We start from the raw sequence: 16,597 nt of genomic DNA, 5'->3' as shown, positions 1-16,597 counted from the left end.
AAGCAACAATATTTTTCAAAGTGCCATTTGTAAACAACAGAGACCATGCTGAAATTCCACTAGTTACTTTTCCAGCAGCCCTTTTATTTTCAGGTAAATGAATGGTATGAATCGGAGCGTATGAAGTGGAAGGTTGTGGATCATCATATTCTTTTGCAAGGGAATGTCTCTCTTCATTTTATTGGACAATATATTATGTTGTACTTTATGCTTTTATTTCAATAAAAATTTGTGGAAACAGTTTAAAAATATAAGATATATTAACAACTAAAATAGGACACAATAGGAAATAGGACTCAATGTAAATAGGACACAATAGGAAAAGAGGTCAATACCTCTAAATTTTTTATAACTGAATCGATTTTGCTAAAAATTTGGAATTAGGCTTATCTTACCTCCCTCTTCAAAAGTTATATACCTATGCGCTAAGTGAGCTTTTTATTTTTAAAAGGTAAAATCACCCCTTATTGAAAATAATGAAAAAAATTTATATTAAAGCATTTTATGGATTTAAATCGTGTTAAATTAGGTAATTAAAATATTTTTAATTATAATAATGCATATTGTGTACATTCTCAACCCTTATATAATCTTAAAAACCACCCCTTTTAATAAAAATAATTGTAAAAAATCGTTTAACAGGTTCAAACGCTTTTGTAGTGCATTTATATCATCTACAATGTAATTCTCTGCTTATATAAAATAATTTTGGTTAATTGCAACACTATAACCCTTAAAAACTACCCCCTATGTCAAAATGATTAAAAAATTTTTTTTAAACAACTTCAAAAGTTTTTAATGTACATTTATATTCAAAAATTCCTTTCTTACCAATAAAATATTTTTTGATTGGTTGCTTATTTTTAACCCTTAAAAACCACCTCTATGCTCACGAAACAAATTCCCCTTTGGTAAATGTCTAAAATGAAAACATTTGATTCTCTATCAATTCCCGGGGTTATTTTGAGTGTAAAAAGTTCAACTCCCTAGATGGGGTGCCAACCACCCCAGGGGTAGAAGCATACATCGGCACCATATAACTTATATTTTTTGAGTAATTTACTACCCACTGTAAAAATTTCAGATATATCTGGTTCTTAATGAACCGTTGCTGAAAAGTTAAAAACCCTGAAAATCGACAAAACCAAATAACTGCAATTATATGATTTTGTCGATCCAGTTGTAGAACAAAACTTTACGAATGGTTTTGTTCATCGGTCATTATCCTAACATTTTGTATAGATTCACTTATATGGTTTTGTCGAATTTTTTAGAGGAGGTCTGTATAAAAAACTCAATATCACCATTTTATGAGTTATTTCCTTTTTTCGCCCGACCATTGAGTTGTTGGTAAGAGTGCGAGCACACAGAGAGAGGGTATGTTGACAATCGGAAAGAGTCTTATCGTTACAGTGTTTAATTTACAGAACTATTTACCATGTATAAATTCTTGATAATATTGTTGTACAGTAAAGGTGTAATTTTTACATTAAAAACTCCTGTGAAATTCTTCCTTCGGCAAGCTTAAAGATGTTCTTTTTAAAAAAAAATTTTTGTTTTAGTCTGAAATGATTTTTGCTAATGCTCAACAACTAAAATGGTACTACTGGAATAAGAAAAATCGCCAAATGCTTATGATGTTTCTGGTAGTAACTCAAAAACCTTTAGAAATGAATTGTCATGGCTTTCTTGTAGAGAACCGCGGGATGTTGCTTAAGGTTGTAAAAAGTTTTCACAGATATTTAATTTTTTATTTAATACTACATATTTATGCAGTATAAAGATATTTTTAAAATAACCGTTTAAAAAAAATTTATTCCTACTCAGCTATGAAATAATAAGGCAGTGATTTTTAACTATAGTGGGAAGGGAGGTGTTGGCGTGAGCATATATGAAAAAAAAAACACCAACAACATTGACTAATTTACAACTTAAAGCAAAACAAAATGCTGACAGAATAAAAAATAAAATACATATGAACACAGATATAATAAGTATACTAAAGGTCAAGAGAAGCAAGATGTAATATTAGAAATAGACGTTCTTGGCTCTTTTTCTATATTTAACTGCCATCTATATTTGGTCTTCAAAGCAGCATCATCATCATCATCATTCAATCTTCGCTTATCCACTGCTGGACATAGATCTCTCTCATAATTTTTCATCTATTTCGATATTGTGCCTCTTGCATCCAATTCCTATGACAACGTTTTAGATCGTCAGTCCAACGTGTTGGTGGACGACCTCTACTTCGGTAGGCAGCATCTCTTGGTCTCCATTCCAGTATCCGCTTTGTCCATCTATTGTCTGTCATTCGAGCCACGTGACCTGCCCAGTTCCATTTTAGTGTTGCTACTCTCTCTACTGCATCAGCCACTCCTGTTCTTTGTCGTAGCTGGCGATTTGGGATCTTGTTTCGTAGTGAAACGCCCAACATAGCACGCTCCATCGCCCTTTGACACACACGGATCTTTTGAACTGTTCTCCTTGTCATGGTCAGCGTTTCGGCACCGTAAGTTAACACTGGCAAAACACACTGATTAAACGTTTTTCTTTTAAGGCATATTGGTATATCAGACGATTTGAAAATATGGTTCAGCTTGCCGAAGGCTGCCCAAGTCAGTCTTATAAGACGGAGAAGCTCAACGGTTTGGTTATCTTTTCCTATGCGAATCTCATGACCTAGGTATTTATAGGCCATTACCTGGTCTATGGATCTTGTTCCTACGCATATATCTTCGCTGACTACAAGATTTGTAATTATCTGGGTTTTAGATATATTTATTTTTAATCCCCCTTCTAGCGAGGAAAGGTAGAGCTGATTTAAAAGTTCTTTGGCCTCATCTATCCTATCAGCTATTAGTACAATATCATCTGCAAACCTTAGATGGCTAAGCTTTTCTCCGTTTATGTTTATGCCCTTGTCGGTCAGTTTTGCCCTTTTACATATATATTCCAAAAGCGTAGTGAACAGTTTCGGCGATATGGTGTCCCCCTGGCGTACTCCACGTTGTATCGGGAATTTCTGGGTTTGACGATCACCCACTCTAACACTGGCTGTTGCGTTTTGGTATATATGTTTAATTATATTTATATACCGATAGTCAATTCGGCATTCTGTCAAGGCTTCCAACATTTTTTGTTGATTTACGGTGTCGAATGCCTTTTCATAGTTTACAAATATTAAAGCTAGTGGTTTATTATATTCAGTGCATTTTTCTATAAGATTTTTTATTACCAGTAGGTGATCGTTTGTTCCATAGCCTTTTCTAAAACCCGCCTGTTCTATGGGCTGATAAAATTCCAATTTATTTTCTAGTCGTTTCGTAATTATTTTTGTAAATAGTTTATAAATATGTGAAAGTAGACTTATGGGCCTGTAATTCCTGAGGTCGGTAGCATCCCCTTTTTTATGAAGTATGATAATTTCTGCGTTATACCACTTGGTTGGTGTTATTGCTTCCTGCAAACATCTAGTGAATAGTTTGGCAAGGACCTGCCATAATCTTTTTCCAGCCACCTTCAAGGCATCTGCCACTATTTCATCGCCTCCGGGGGACTTATTGTTTTTCATTTCTTGCACTGACCTTCGAACTTCATTGGGTGTTACGTCCGGTAAAATTTCATATCCCTGATTGATTATCTTTGGTAATGATCCACTCCGGTTACATTGCTGTTCTTTGTATAGTTGTCTATAAAAACTCTCTATCGTATTCATAATTTGAATTCTATCCTCAATGATTTGCCCCTGTTCATTTCTTAATTTGTGGACGTTTTTTCTTTCAATGGACATGCTCTGTCTGAGTACTTTCAAGCTTTTGTTTTCTTCTATTACTCTAGTTATTTCCATCCTATTGTATCGTCTTAGATCTTTTCTAACTTCCTTTTTAATTTTCTTATTCAAAATTCTTAGTTCATTTTGGTTATGATCCTGATTTTCCCTAAGTTTTCTTCTTTCCTCTAGAAGATGTTTTGTGTTGTGGCTTAATGTTTTGTTATTATTTTCAGGACGAGGACAGTATTTCTTTTCAGCTTCTTTCAATATTTGGGTAATATTATTGTTCATTTCATTGATGCTGATATTCTCTAAGTCGTGTGTATCCAAACTAGTCTTAATATTTTCTTCGTAAAGTGTTATATCTTCTGGGAACAGCCACCTTCCACTTTTCTTTTTAAGGATCATTTTTGTTCTTTCAACTTCAGTGTTAAAAGTGGTTTTTGCTCTAACTAATCTACGGTCGCTCCCTGTTGAAAATTTATTCAATACTGTTACATCCTGAACAATATCTTTCCGATTTGATATTATGAAATCAATCTCATTTTTTGTTCTTTGGTTCGGACTCTTCCATGTCCACTTACGTTGGGGTTTCTTTCCGAAAAATGAGTTCATCACAAAGAGATTTTCCTGATGTAAGAAGTCAAGAAGCCTGTTACCTCTCTCATTTCTCTCATTAAATCCAAAGTTTCCCATAGCAGATTCTGCATCATCTTGTTTTGAATCCCAATTTGGCGTTAAAATCTCCAATTATCAATGTGTAATGTGTTTTTTAAGTTTGTATAGCAGTATATTGTATCAAAGCAGCAACCGCGGAAAATCCTCTTTCGCAAATGTTCAAAACGGTAATAGTATACGGAACGTTTTGGTTTTCGTTATGAAACTATTTCACGTTGGAAACACGTTGTACAAAAATTAGACGCAAAATTGCTAAATTGCTGGATACAAAGGTCCTCTCCGAATTAAACACTGATAAAGCCAAGAATAATAATTTAAATGTATAAAAAAATGTCAACACTTCAGTGGAAAGTAAACGGTTATTATATACGATTAGAAATGTTTAAATTATTAACCCTTTCATTACTGATTTCATTGTCGCTAAACAAAACTGTACTTTAATAATATTCGTTAAAACCTAGAGACCTAACAAAGCGATTTATTTATTTAAGTTGTTGCGTCTCCTTGTATCCTTCGATAGAATGTGGGACATATATATCCCATTATTATTGAATGGTGAGATAAATAAGTCCCATCAGTAAAGAAACAAACTTATATTCAAAATAACAAAAAAGTACATTACATAAAAAAAACATTACTTCTTATGAATGATGTGGCAAACCACAATTTTTGCATAGAGGCACATTGCACGCTGTATAACTTGTCGTAGTTCGAGTTCTGATTTATTTTGTGAACATTTAAATCACCTTCTCCTAGTTGGTATTTGTGGTGGCAAATTTTGTGCAAATCGTTGTAAATAATCCAAGAATTTATAATAGCGTACATAACTAATCTATAAAAAACTTTTCTCCACCATTTCTCAGATTTTCGGTCCATATCATATGTGCTAACGTTTTGAGCGGCGAGATCTACTCCTCCCATAAAATTATTGTGAAAAATTGCTTCTGGACAAGTGAACTCAGCTTTTTCTACAGTTCTTGGCTTTCTGTTAATAATTTCAACAGTTGTACTATGACAATTGGATATCAGCATCTCTTCTTTCGTACCTTTCCATTAAGTCAGTAAAATTCCTTCGGATAAAACTAAAAACTTCATATCACCCCTTAACATTTTGTTATTTTTAAATTTGGCTTCGTTTATCCGTTTAGCCTTATAGGTTTCTAAACTTGGAAAATTCATATATATTTATATATATATACAAGGTTCTTGAACTCCTAGGTGGAGCATAGAGCTTCAGTGAAAAGGCGCCATCGGGTTTTATTTTGCGCTAAGGCCTTCACCTCATTCCAAGACTTTCCTTGGCCTCTTATCTCGTCCATGATGGATCTTCTCCAAGTTTGTACTGGGCGACCCCTTTTTCTTTTCCCTTGGGGATTCCACTTCACTCTAGGGCAGTCTTTGCGATACTGGAACTATTTTTTTGGAGTGTGTGACCGATCCAACCCCACTTTCTGGACTTAATTTCATTTTGTACCCTCTTTTGTTCGGTCAGGTGTAGCAGATCTTCGTTTCTGATGGTGTTAGGCCAGAATATACGAACAATTCTTCGTAGACATTTGTTAACAAAGACCTGCAGTTTGTCTGTGAGGGTGTTTGTCACTTTCCAGGTTTCACATCCGTAGAGTAGAACAGACATGACATTTGATCGAAATATTCGGATCTTTGTCCTTGTAGTATACTCGCCAGATCTCCAAACAGGGTTGAGCGTGCTGAAAGCTTGTTGGGCTTTTCGTATCCTCATACGAATATCGTCTTCTGTACCTCCGTTTTTTGTTATGACACTTCCAAGATACGTAAAGTTTTCCACATTTTCAATCTGCATATTGGCGATAGTAAATAGCGTGTTGTTCCTAGCATTTATTCTCATGGACTTGGTTTTACTAATATTGATTTTCAAACCTATTTTATTGTCTTCAGTGGAAAGTGTTTCCAATTGGTAAGCCAGATCTTGGAACCATTGTCCTAATAGGCAGATATCGTCCGCGTATTCTAGATCGCTTAGGCTTGTGATTAACGTCCATTGTATCCCTCTGGTGTCGGAGTCTAGTTTGGAGAGAACATTGTCTATAGCTATGTTAAAAAGAAACGGAGAAAGCCCGCATCCCTGTCTAACTCCAGTAAGTACGTCGAATTCGTCACTGTTGATCCCATTGTGTATCACACTGCATTTCGCATCAGTATATAGTGACTTTATAATAGAAATTATTTTTTGCGGGATGTTTCTTAGCTCTAAAATTTTTCATACAGCAGCGTGAGACAAGCTATCAAAGGCACGTTTAAAATTAACAAAAACCATGTATAAACTACTACTAGGACACTAGAGTCCTCTTTAGAAATTATGGTAAAATTGATAAAAACAATATCAAAAATATACAATATATATCACTTACGTGTGTTTATGAGCAACTAAATTATATATATTCTATTAAAAAAACAGAGCAGCTACGTTTTCTTTACTAAAATTGTATTATTTACCAGTATTTGATGCACGTGTTTAGTTAACATTAATTTATAGGTTACCGACGTGCTACATGTAGGTTGCATACTACCAGGTAATATGTAAGGGATGTCTAAAAATACGAATGCATTTAAAAACATTAACTTTGGGAACAAACAGATGCTAGCAGATTTTTAAAATTCGCTGGGACATATATGTCCCCACAGTAATGAAAGGGTTAATAGTCAATAATGAGCCAAAATAGCTGATTTTAAAAAACACATCCTTATATTTCAAATGATGAGAAGGTTACCAATGTGAATCCATAATATTGGTGTATAGGAGATAGTCAATTTTCACAATTTTAAATAGTTTTTATTGTAATAAAATTGTAGGCTACCGGTTTTGAGGCTAACAATATATGCCTCATATAGGGGCTGCGAGAGATCACTATCTCCTATACATGAGTTCCTTATATTTATTATTTATAGTTATATTAATTTTTTAGGTAGCGAAAATAATACATGGATTTGTAACATACTATCAAACAGTTAGTGCTTCAAATTAAAAAGTTTTGGTTTGTAACTTTGGATTTAAAAAAAAATGTGGTGAATTAGAAACTTGTATAACATAAACCACGTATATAGATGTTTTATTGGGATTTTTACAAAATACACAAGGAAATTTTTTCGCAGAAGTTGTTATTTAAATAAGAAACCTTTATATATATTGTCATACTTTTTCTTTCCCAACCAAAGAAAAATAAATAAAAATATCCATCGGAATAAAATTTTAAGATATCATATAAACAAAAATGTATATAGTAATTTAAGATAAGATTTAGTGTAGATAAGAATAGAAATTTGTTTGGCAAACGACCTTTTTCCGTTTCAAACAAAATTATCAAAAAACCTTTGTTTAGAATTAGAAGACATTTTACCTGTAAGTTAATCTTTTCATTGTTTGTATAGTCGAGTATTAAATGACCATATTCTAATCTTTTGAAATATGTATAAATGATGTATTGACAAAACCAATTTTAAAGTAAGCTATTTAGTTTTTCTCTGAAACCGAAATTAGGCTTTTCCAAAATCATGGTAAACACAATTTGAGCTTTTGATTGGAAGGTCGTTTTTAAATGGGAATTTGTGAGCCGATCATGAGACCGAAGAAGTTAGGGATATTTTGGTCATCGAAAGGAAACAGTCGTTTGTCTCAAGATAGGGTGTGGTTCGTGAGTTTGGATACCGGCGTAACGAAAAGAAGTGAATAGTTTGCAGAAGGAGATAACAAGTAGATTAAAAGAGGTCCTTGTATCTACCGTGGGAAATTTATAAAGTATATGTGAAAGTATTCTTACGGCATCAAGTTGACAAAAGGAGGTCCTGGTGTCATAAATAAGTAGCTGAGTTTGGAGAAGTGAATCAGGTGTTTTTTTTTAGTGTAGTCTGCAGGAGGTTTGCAGAGACGTTAAGAAGGAGCCGAGGTGCCAAAGAGGAGAGATCACATCGTTGAGGAGACTGGATTTTTCTGGGTATGTTCCAACATACAACTCAAGAAGAAAATAAGCTGTAAGTGTTTACAATTGAATTTTATATCTGTGAAGGATCGGTTTGACATCATGGTCATTAGCATTCAAATTTAAGAACTGAGGTTTTGTTAGGCTAATCAAACGTTTAAAGTTTTGTTGTTTCTTGTTTCAAGTAAAGAAAATTTTAAGTAAAATTGGTTTTCACGTAATATAAATGTATGTAGCTTTATAATCTTATTATTATACATATTGTATAATATTATACATATTGTAAAAATTTGTAATAGAAAATTTGAAAAAACGAATTTAGTATACAGCATTAGTTGTACTCAGTGTGAGGCTGCATATGTTGGTGAGACCGGAAGAAATCTTTCAAATCGCATTATTTCTCACAAAAGTGATTGCAGAATTAAAAAACCATCTTGTGCTTTGGCAGAACATGTAATCGATAAAGACCATATTATGGATTTTGATAACATTAAAATTTTATGTAGTGAAAGTAATAAATTTAAAAGGACTTTTTTGGAAATGGTTTGTATTAGCAAAAGTGATAATAGTTTAAACAAAAGATCAGAAATTCAAAATTTAAGCAAAATTTATAATTATATTCTTTCTTTATGATTTATATATAAAACTTTTAATTATTTAATTCTCCATATATCTGTCACATTCTTTCAGACATCTGTCAACGGTGAATAAATCTTCTTCTTTTTGTTACTAAACAAAAAAGAATGTTTAAACGAAATTTTACTTTTGGCAATATAATTGTCAAAAATAAAAATTTTATGTTGGCATTTATGACATTGAGGCTATTTGTAATTGGTTGCTATTTGAACTTATTTATAAATTCAATTATTTTTATATTAAAAAAATGTTTTCAAAATTATAAAAATTTTCGGAGAAACATTTATTAGATTAAAACATTTTTGTATTAAATATTTTGAAGATGTAAGCAGTAATTTTTACTTACCAAACTAATTTTTATTTGGTAAGTTAACAAAAATTGTTTTTTCTTTTTAGTTCAACCTTTTAAGTATTTTGTCTTTTTTAGCTCTTGATAATAATTGTAAACAAAATTGAAAGCTCGAGAATAAAAAAATAGTTAACCAATAGCCCTTTTATTGACTCCAACCCATCCAAAACAGTTTTCCTTCGTTCCTTGCCTCTGCAGTCCTATATCTGGTTTTCATAGAAATGTAACAATCGACAATTTTTTTGCGAGCCTCAGCTTGGCGGATCTGCTTTTAAACGAAGATCATCTGACTATGATAGGCACTATGAGAAAAAACAAAAGAAATCTTCCACTTCAGTTTACTGATTTCTATGAGAACAGAAACACAAGCATGTTTGCTTTTAGAGAAAAATGTACGATTGTGTCGTATTTACACAGAAAAAACAAAAACGGTATTTTACTCTCAACGATGCACCACGACAATTTGCTATACGCATAATTGGGCAAGCCAGAAATCATCATTGACTATTATAAATCCAAAGAAGGTGTAGATTTAGTTGATAAAATTTGTGCCGCCTATAATTGCGCTCGAGCCACTAGCCGATGGCCTTTGATCATTTTTTAATCTTAAGAACGTAGGCGCAACATTTCGGGCCAATGCTTTTTAAATGCATTCATTTTTTTCGAATCCTGAGAAAACTAATAAATATTTTTGAAAAATTTAAACGCAGAATGAAAGATTGCATTATTACCGAGGGCCGAAAGTCCCTTAGAATAAACAAGAAGTTTTTTTGAATGAGATATTTGAAATTAAAAATCACACTAAATTTTCTTTTCTTTTTCACCCCTGTAACTTATTAAAATAAACGTTATAGAAGTTTTCAGGGACTTTCGGCCCTCAGTAATAATGTAATCTTTTATTCCGTAAATTTTTTTTGTCTGTTTCAATTATTTATTTAAAGATTCGATAAGTTTTCAGATCGTTTTTCGGAAAATATTTGCTTTTTGGAAATTTTCTAGATTTGATCCGACGTTACTTTATTGTACTTGTTGTAATTGCAGTTATTGAGATATGAACTGACTTATGAAATATAATATTGATGGCCAATATGTTACATTTTTGTATACTGTTATACCTCTAGAATAAAATCAATAGACAAGATGATGAATCACCCTATTGAAATAAAGTTTACTGTCCTAGTTTACCTATATCAAAGCGAATGGAGAGAAACGAACCTACTCGCTGAGCATTCTGTATATACTAACATGAAAGTCCATGTAGACAATGAACTCGATCGGTTGACAAGCTACCACTAAGGCCACGTCATCGACCAAGTAGGTATTGAACATCGTATTACGGTTCAGAGTGTGTTGTTACAAAGATCCTCACCCATTGACAAAAGACCAGCAATGCATCGTCGCAAATCCTCTAGTTTCATTACAAAGAGGAAATGCGGCGTTCCTATTTCAAAATAATATGCTTATCCTCATGATTGTGTGGATAATTCGACGTTGGGTAAGTATACAATTACAATGCACTCGACATAACAAATTAGTATACAAAATTTAAACTCAAACAAAAATAATTATTAATTTTTATAAATTATTTTATACACTTAGTGTCTAATATTTAAATACACACTATCTTATACCAAAATTATGTTAAATATTACGTTTATATGGTTTAAGCCACAATTAACTCTAATAAAGATTACGTTTGCTTCTCAATACACACAATAGATCCTTTAACACACTATACAACAACATTTATAAATAACTCACATTTCTCGCAAACATTAGAAATAGTAGATTAACCCATTATGACCTAGTGTTACTTTTATGTAACGCTTGCAGAGGTACTTAGAAAACTGTAGGGGAGAGGCTGGTATAGTGGGCATCTTTCAAGTAAATTCAAGATAACTTTAATATAAATCATAATATATTAATGACTATCAACTCAAACAACGTCAACGAACTTGGTAAATTAAAAATGTACTCTGTAATCCCAAAAAAATACAGGTTATGCAGGTTGTTTTTTAAAAAAATGTGGCCACTGTACCAAACTAGATGGTACAGTGGCCACAAAAGTAAGGTACAGTGGTCATTACTTGCAATTCTTATATTTTTATTTATAATACTTATAAAAAAAGAAAAGTAATATGAATCTTTAACAAATATTATAAGATGATAAATCCGTTTTAAAAGTAAACAAATTTGCTGTTCGTTGTATTGCTCCAGCACTTTTTGGTTGGGTTAAAATGAGTTCAACATCTTCTTTTGTAATTGTGGCAGAATCTGTAACTGTAGGAAATGAAAACTGTCTTCCGTGGCGCCTTTTTACAGAAAATTTACATTGTATTCTTGACCAGCAGAAAGTACTTCTGTAACTTATGCAACATAAAATTTTGAAGTTTTCTTTGTTTGAAACCTAACGAGAACAAATGAATTCACTTTCACCATTCGTAAGGATATGTCTTCGTCAGAAAGTTCATCTACTTCTGAAAATAGACTATCATCGTCGGAATCCACAATATCAGACAATTCAATGTCACTGTTACTGTCATCAGTGGATATACTTTTATTTTTCTTTGCATTACTTCTATTCGACTTGTTTGAACTATTAATAAGCCATAAATGGAGAACAGCTCCCAAAGGAATGGACGGCGGCATAATATATGACATCTATATTTAAGAAAGGAGATAGAAAACGATGCGAAAACTACAGAGGAATAAGCGTAATATCATCAATAGGAAGATTATATGGGAAGATACTGCGAGAAAAGATAGAGCAAGCGATAAAAGGCAAAATCGGGGAGGATCAGGCAGGCTTCACGGCAGGAAGATCATGCATAGACCACATATACACACTGGAACAACTGTTGGAAAAGAAAAAAGCTAAAAATAGAGATAAACACTTGTCATTTGTGGATCTGAGAAAGGCGTATGACTCTGTAGGTCAGAACTATGGGAGGCAATGTACAAATTAGAAATACATACGGAACTCATAGAAGCTACAAAAGCTCTGTATAAAGAAAATAAAGTGTCCATTAAAATGGGAACAAGAATCATAGGAGATTTCACCACAACAAAAGGGCTCCTGCAGGGTTGTTCCACATCTCCAACCCTATTCAAAATATACTTAGAGAAAGCCTTGACTACATGAAAAAGAAAATGCGAAGGCATGGGAGTACCGGTACGGAACGAATACCTATATACGTTAAGTTTTGCAGACGATCAAGTAGTGATTGCACAAGACCAAGACGACCTCAGCTACATGATGAACAAACTACAAGAAGAATATACCAAGGCTGGCCTAGATATTAACCTCGCGAAAACCGAGTACCTATTTACAAGTGAAGAAGACATAGAAGATCTACAGATTGATGACAACGTAACAATCAAAGGAAAGGATAAATTCAAATACCTGGGGTTTATAATCACGAAAAAGGCAACAACAGAGGAAGAAATTACACAAAGATTAGGACAAACAAGAACAGCAATCCGACAACTTAACTCAGTATGGTGGGATAGACACCTAAATATGAAGACAAAAACGCAGATTTATAAAACATTAGTGCGAAGTATTATGACATATGGGGCTGAAAATTGGATCATAAACAAGAAAAATAGCAGTAAGATAGTAGCAACAGAGATGGAATGCCTGCGAAGATGCTGCAGAGTAATAAGAATGGATAGGAGAAGTAATGACGAAATAAAGCAACGAACATCAATAGAAACAGACATACTAACATATATAGAACAAAAAAGACTAAAGTGGTATGGACATGTAAGAAGAACTAGCGACAGCAGATGGATAAAGAGAATAACCGAATGGAGCCCCATAGGAAGGAGGAAAAGAGGACGACCCCGAAAATCCTGGAGGAACGACGCCATGAGCAAGAGAGGACTAAACGATGGAGAATGGAACAACAGAGAGAGATGGAAACGGTTGAGCGAGGGAAGGCAGTGAATACTGTAGAATCCCTAAATATATATATATATGAACTATTAATTTTTCTTTTGACTGTCGTCTTAGCTGTCTTCACTCTACTTTGCCTTGATATGCTTTCTGCTGTTTCCGCTTGTATTCTTTTATGAATTGGTATATCAGTTAAAATTTCAGTAGTCTTCTTGTTCCTTTGTTTTTTTTAATGGCAATAAGGTAGCTTTAGGGTATGGTTGCAGTAATACAGGGGAAATAAATCGATTTTCGGGTGTGTCCTTGGAAGTTGCCATCGCTTCATAAGAAACAGTTTTCAAAAAATATCAGTGACAGTGTTTTGTTGTATTCTGCAGACTTCTCTATCAGTTTCTTTATCGCAAGTAAGTAATCGTAAGTGCTGTATCCCGATCTAAATTCAGCTTGTTCTCTAGGATGATGGAAGTCTAATTTACCGTCCAGTCTTTTTTTTGATAATTTTTGTGAAAAGTTTATATATGTGTAAAAGCCAACTGATTATGGCGGTAGTGTTTAGATCTGTATGTCTCCTTGCTTGTGTAATAAATTAATGACTGCATTGTTCCATTGAGAAGAAGTTTTTCCTTGGCAGGGGATTTAATATTTTTCATTTCAAAAACGGCCCCTTATGAGCATAAAAATGGACTATAATTTGTTTTACGCCAGAAGTCATAAATACCAGCAGGTACAGAAAAAGATGACAAGTCATATTAAATTCGATCACAGTCCAAATACTTTTCGTTAGCTTCTTCTTCTTCTTAACATGCCATACACCAAAGTGCGTAGGCGACTATCTCATTACTAGAATTCTGTTCTTGGCGGCGTGACACAGCTCACCTGTATTGTGTATTCTTGTCCATTCTTTAATATTCCTTAACCAGAATAATTGTTTGCGGCCGGTTCCTCTTCTACCTTCGATCTTCCCTTGTAGGATTAACTGTGGTATTTTATATTTTGCTCCTCTCAATATGTGCCCAAGGTAACCAATCTTGCGTTTTTTAATTAATTTAAAGAGTTCTCTTTCCACGACGGCTCTCTTAAGGACGTCATCGTTTCGAACTCTATCCACCCAAGGTATGCGCATCATTCTTCTTAATGACCACATTTCAAATGCTTCAAGTTTATATATATTTTTTTTCGAAGTCCACGTTTCCATGCCATAAAGCAAGATGGACCATATGTAGCACTTGACCATTCTGTAGCGTATTTCGAAATTTAGGTTTTGATTACATAGGAGCGGTCTGAATTTCACAAAAGCTTGTCTTGCCATTTGTATTCGGGTTTTTATCTCTTGTTGTGGATCCGATTGGTCATTGATTGTGGTGCCAAGGTATTTAAAAGTTTTCACGCGTTTTATGCGATCGTCACATATGCATATTATCGGGTTTTCTGGAGGGTTTCTGCTAATGACCATATATTTCGTTTTCAAAATGTTGATTTTTCGTTAGCAAATTGCTAAATTTAATGAAATTAAAAAAAATAGTTTGTAGTATTTCGTTATACATTTCAATATATGGCGACATATTTAACGGAATATTTTATAAAGCATTCAATCCAATTACTCGTATTAAATAATAAACTCGGGTTAACATATTGCATCACCAAAAACCAAGCTTAATTTAATAAATTTAATAATGTAGGTACGCAGATAATAAAATATATAATGCAAAACTAAATTTAATTAAATGTTGATATTGTACTTGTAATATATTTAGAGATTTGAAAAATTGTATTAAATATCCATATACCCGTATATGTAGTTTGTGTTCAAACATAACTTTGTATAACCTTTCAACGTCCAGATCAGAAGAATTTTCCTTTATTTCACAGATTTGTCGCATCAACTTCTCATGTTATTAGCGACATATTATACATATAGTTAGAGTGCCCGTCGGCAAAAAAGTTTGTGCATATAATCCAGAAGTGTTACTGGAGCCAATGGAATTGCCTAGTGCTAAAAGATAACCTTTTGTATAGAACCTTTGAGAATGATGATGGTACAGAAACTAAGCTTCAGTTGATTGTACCTAAAAGAGACTCTGCAAAAGGTTCGAGAACAGTTCTATTGGGTGAACTGTAAAGTTGATGTAAAAAGATGGTGCCGGAAATGTGAACTATGTGTAACCAGTAATGGTCCAGTTGGTAAAAAGAGGGCACCCATATAACAGTACAATGTTGATAGTCCAATGGAAAGAGTAATAATCGACATTACAGGTCCACTTCCTGAGACGAATGATTGAAATAAATATATCCTGGTAGCCATGGATTATTTTACGAAATGGACTGAAGCCTATGCGATACCAAATCAAGAAGCTGCTACCGTTGCAGCGGTACTTGTTAAAGAATTCTCTAGCCGATTTCTCTTTTGTGTTCCCTTGGAGATTCACTTAGACCAAGGGCGAAACTTCCAGTCAACCCTTTTCCTAAACGTTTGTAAATTGATTGGTGTCAATTAAACCAGAACGATAACCCTGCATCCTCAATCAGATGGAATGGTCGAGAGGATGAACCGAACGATGGGTAAACACCTGTCCAAAGTTGTATCAGAACATCAAAGAGATTGAGACCAGCACCTTCATTTATTCCTAATGGCCTACCGCTCGGCCATAAAGAAAACTACAGGCCAGACTCCAACCTGCCTGATATTAGGTCGTGAAGTTCGTTTGCACTGCGACCTAGAATTTGGCTGCAGACCTTCCAAAGAACATGTTGCAAGCAAAGAGTATGTCGACCGCCTAAAGTTAAGAATGAACAACATTTATGAACTTGCCCTACAACACATCCAGTTAGCCAGTGACAGAATGAAAGATCAATATAATTCTCGATGCAAGAATGAAAGCTATGAAGTAGGTGATCTTGTTTGGCTTTATAATTCACAACGACGTTGAGGCTTGTCTCCTAAACTGCAAAGACAATGGGAAGGTCAGTATGAAATTAAAAAGAGAATAAATGACGTAATATACCGAATTAAGAAGTTGCCGAATCGTAAACCAAAAGTAGTTCACATAAATCGTCTTGCACCATATGCTGGCTTAAATGAAACATAAGAAACACGAACCCTATATTATGAGATCAAAGATGACCGACGACCAAGCTTTAATGAATTTATGTCAAATTACGCAGAGAGAAAGAGTGCTAGATTCGGCGTGACCACAAAAGTTCACCAGGATCTTTTTAGTGTTCTGCATAACGTCCCTTTAGCCCACTGTGTTGCCCAAGATCTTGAGATGACTAAAGAAATCTCATCCGTATTTTATAAAAAGTTC

The sequence above is a fragment of the Diabrotica undecimpunctata genome, chromosome 8 (assembly GCF_040954645.1).
Source record: "Diabrotica undecimpunctata isolate CICGRU chromosome 8, icDiaUnde3, whole genome shotgun sequence".
Classification (NCBI taxonomy): Eukaryota; Metazoa; Arthropoda; class Insecta; order Coleoptera; family Chrysomelidae; genus Diabrotica; species Diabrotica undecimpunctata.
The sequence above is the reverse complement of the archived record's forward strand: the minus strand, read 5'-3'. Positions refer to the sequence as shown.